General features: G+C 43.4%; 1 pseudogene; it reads right to left on the reverse strand.

Moving 5' to 3' along the window:
- Positions 1 to 2,144: 2,144 nt before the first annotated feature.
- LOC123994026 lies at positions 2,145 to 3,988 on the reverse strand (annotated as a pseudogene).
- Positions 3,989 to 4,188: the final 200 nt, after the last annotated feature.

The raw sequence follows: 4,188 nt of genomic DNA on the forward strand, positions 1-4,188 counted from the left end.
TGGTCGAATTCGGAAACTATCATCTCGAAAACAAGACATTTATTCTTTCAGTGAAATACAGAACCGTTCCGTATTTTATCCAACGGGTGGCATCCATAAGTCTAAATTTAGGCGGCCCAAATTGTTGCATATACACTGACTCTGCGTACAATGAACGCAAGAGAAGTGACACAATTTCACCTGGTTAATATTGCCTGCTAACCTGGATTTCTTTCAGCTAAATATGCAGGTTTAAAAATATATACTTCTGTGCATTGATTTTAAGAAAGGCATTGATATTTATGATTAGGTACACATTGGAGCAACGATATGCACCGCATCGATTATACGCAACGCAGGACACGCTAGATAAACTAGTAATATCATCAACCATGTGTAGTTAACTAGTGATTACGATTGATTGATTGCTTTTTATAAGAAGAAGTTTAATGCTAGCTAGCAACTTACCTTGGCTTCTACTGCATTTGCGTAACAGGCAGGCTCCTCGTGGAGTGCAATGTAATAAGGTGGTTAGAGCGTTGGACTAGTTAACTGTAAGGTTGCAAGATTGAATCTACAGAGCTGACAAGGTAAAAAACGGTCGTTCTGCCCGTGAACAAGGCAGTTAACCCTCCCTCCATTCCTAGGCCGTCATTGAAAATAAGAATGTGTTCTTAACTGACTTTCTTAGTTAAATAAAGATGAAATAAAGGTGTAAAAAAATATATTTAAAAAAAAGATTGTTGGGAAAACTTGAAATCTGCCATAATTAATCGGCCATTCCGATGAATCGGTCGACCTCTAGTAGAAACGACATAACACAACATACAGAAACTATTATAACGTAATAAGGCACTTCATTTGATAGAAAATAACATATTTACAAAGTTATTATCGGTAATGAAAACAACAATGACTGCGATGCGGGCAACAGACGGAAAATTGGAACACGTGAGTGCAGATCCTGTTCTAACGGCAGATGCGCAAATGTCTGCAGACTTGAACTGCACAAACAATTGGGAAGTGCTTGTGTAATTTTGTATGGGGTCAGAAATGTCAAAAAATATATTGTCCGCAAAAGTAAAAATTACTACTTTTATGTGAATGAATGAGGAGGCGGAACACACCTCAATTCAAACTGTTCATAGAAAATAAAAACGTGTTAGAAAATCATTTGAAATTGACAAGTTGATAACAGTCTATAAATAAAAACAGCCTTGGTTTGAGGGCTGAGTGGAGTAAATGTACTGTTGCGTAACAATCACATTCTGGAATGGAGAGAACGTTCTAACATCAGGTGCATAAAAAAACTCACGCTGGGGTGACCGTTAGAGATATTTGGATCTCACGTATGAAAAGGTTCATTCATTTTAGAACAAGGCTGTAATGTAACAAAATGTGGAAAAATGAAGGGGTCTGAATACTTTCCGAATGCACTGTATATTGCAGTGCTGTTGTTGGTGAAACCATGGTGTATCAGGAGTATACAGTGTACAAAAACATTAAGAACAGCTCTTTCTATGACATAGACTGAGCAGATGAATCCAGATGAAAGCTATGATCCCTTATTGATGCACTTGTTAAATACACTTCAATCAGCGTAGGTGAAGGGGGAGACAGGTTAAAAGGATTGTTAAGGCTTGAGATGAGACAATTGGGATATTGATTTTGCACGTGTGCCATGCCAGGCGCACCAGTTTGAGAGTGTCAAGAAATGCAACGCTGCTGGGTTTTTCTCTACAGTTTCCCGTGTGTATCAAGAATGGTCCACCTCTCAAAAGACATCCAGCCAACTTGACACAACTGTGGAATGCTGCAAACAACTAGTAGAGTCCATGCCCCGACAAATTGAGGCTGTTCAGTGTATATTGTATGGGACATTTTACTGGTAATATACAGTGCAACAGGGCCTCCCGGGTGGCGCAGTCGTTAATATATATATATAATAATATATATATATATATATATGCCATTTAGCAGACGCTTTTATCCAAAGCGACTTACAATCATGTGTGCATACATTCTACGTATGGGTGGTCCCGGGAATCGAACCCACTACCCTGGCGTTACAAGCGCCATGCTCTACCAACTGAGCTACAGAGGACCATGGGGAGAATTATGGGGAGAAGAGATGACAGGGGTAAGAAGTGAGGTGAGGTGGGGGGTTAATATAAAGATGGGATTATGGGTAGAAGAGACGACAGGGGTAAGAAGTGAGGTGGGGTGGGGGGTTAATATAAAGATGGGGTCATGGAGAAAGGGACTATGAGTAGAATTGAGGTGGTTGGGTTAATATAAAGATGGGGTCATGGAGAAAGGGACTATGAGTAGAATTGAGGTGGTTGGGTTAATATAAAGATGGGGTCATGGAGAAAGGGACTATGGGTAGAAGTGAGGTGGGGGGAGGGTTAATATAAAGATGGGGTCATGGAGAAAGGGACTATGGGTAGAAGTGAGGTGGGGGGAGGGTTAATATAAAGATGGGGTCATGGAGAAAGGGACTATGGGTAGAAACTGGAGCAGGATGAAGTTTAACATTTTCCACAAATGGTTAACGTCAGGATTGGAGAGGGGAATCTGATCCTAGAGCTGACTCTTTGTAAATACTGGCCCGGTGCAGGTTTTCAATGGGTCAGGCTAATGCTAGCAATACTAGCCCAATTAACGCTAGGGAAGTTAGCATCTTCACAGCATGTTTTCAATAAGACAAGCTAACGCTAGTAAAGGGTGTAGCTAGGTCTGAAAAGGTCAAAAGTCTAAAGGAAGGGTTCAATTCATGACAGAGTCATTTCTCCTCCTCCGCCTCTCCCTCCTTCTCTGCTTCTTCCTCATCTTCTTTGTCCTCTTCCTCGTCTTCTTCTTTGTCCTCTTCGTTGTCGGTATTGGCGTTGGGAACCCAGAGTCCTGAGTCAATACACCTCTTCATGTGGCCCTTTGCCTCCATGGGGTCCATCTTGCTGATAGCTTCCTGCAGCATTGAGATGTCTTTATCATCAAAACACTTCTTCATTTCCTCTGGCAGAGTATCGTAGACTTCCACAGGGTCCAGTCCACCTGGCCCCAGTCTGTTCTGTCTCTCCTCCTCCTCATACTCCTCCATAGCCTTTTGTATCCTGATCTTAGCTCTGCCTCGAACTCTCTCTTTAAAGGACTCCAGCTCATCAGTAAAGGCCTCCTGATAGGGCTGGTCGGCAGTCTTGATCTTTTAGAAGAACTCTCTGAAACATCCTCGAGGGTCGATCTTCAGGCTCTTAGCCAACTCTAAGATGAACTGCATCACTATGGTCTGATGGGCTACCTGATCCATCAAACCATGTTTCTCATCCACCTCCAGGTCGATACACATGATGACCAGGAAGTTAGCCGTCTCTTCACACACCAGGTAAGGGTGGTCAGACAGGTACTTCTGACTGTCCTCCCAACGCCGAAGCATCCCAAAGTGTTTGATCTCTTTCTTGTGTTTATCTACAAAAGTCTGGTGTTTCTCCTCCTTCTGTTCCTCCGTCTCTTCGGTCACTTCCGGTTTGATGTTCAAAATACTCTTGCTGAATCCCTCTTTGCTGAGCGTGTCAACGTTCCAAGGCATCTTTTCTCCTCTCTCCGGTGTTCCTCCATCTTCTTCTCCCACAAGCGTTGATCCTTTCTGTATTTCTTCTCCTCGGCCTGGGCCTTGCTCAGCGCCGTCTTCCTCTCCTCCTCTCCCTCCTTCTTTCCTTCCTCCTCTAACTCCTTCACTCTGTACTGCACCTCTTCCAGACGTCTCTTACACTCTGCCATGTTCCTCTCCAGCTCCTCTCCTTTCTCCTCGAAGGCCACCTGTTTCTCCACACGCGCCTGATGCCTCCATCGGAAGAGGCTCGGCGTGTCGATATTGGGGTGAGTCTCATCCTCGTCATCCGATACTTCGATGTGGTCCCACACACTGTAATCAATAGTCCTGGACGTCATCTTCTCGCTCCTTCTCTTTCCGCGGGAAGTCCACGCAACAACGGCACACGAAATGGAAATGACGTGAAAAAAAGAAAAATGTCAACTTTGGTCCTGTTGAAAATGTGAGCTAAGCTTGCCAGAGAACCCGCCGCACTATACTCGTTGCTTCAGCTCAGAAGTATTTTCTGGAAAGATCAAGAAAAAAAAAAAAAAAAAAAAAAAAGTAAAGTTAAAGTTAAGGGCGCTGGACTGCAGCACCAGCTGTGCCACCAGAGACTC

This window comes from Oncorhynchus gorbuscha, linkage group LG13 (assembly GCF_021184085.1).
Source record: "Oncorhynchus gorbuscha isolate QuinsamMale2020 ecotype Even-year linkage group LG13, OgorEven_v1.0, whole genome shotgun sequence".
Lineage (NCBI taxonomy): Eukaryota > Metazoa > Chordata > Actinopteri > Salmoniformes > Salmonidae > Oncorhynchus > Oncorhynchus gorbuscha.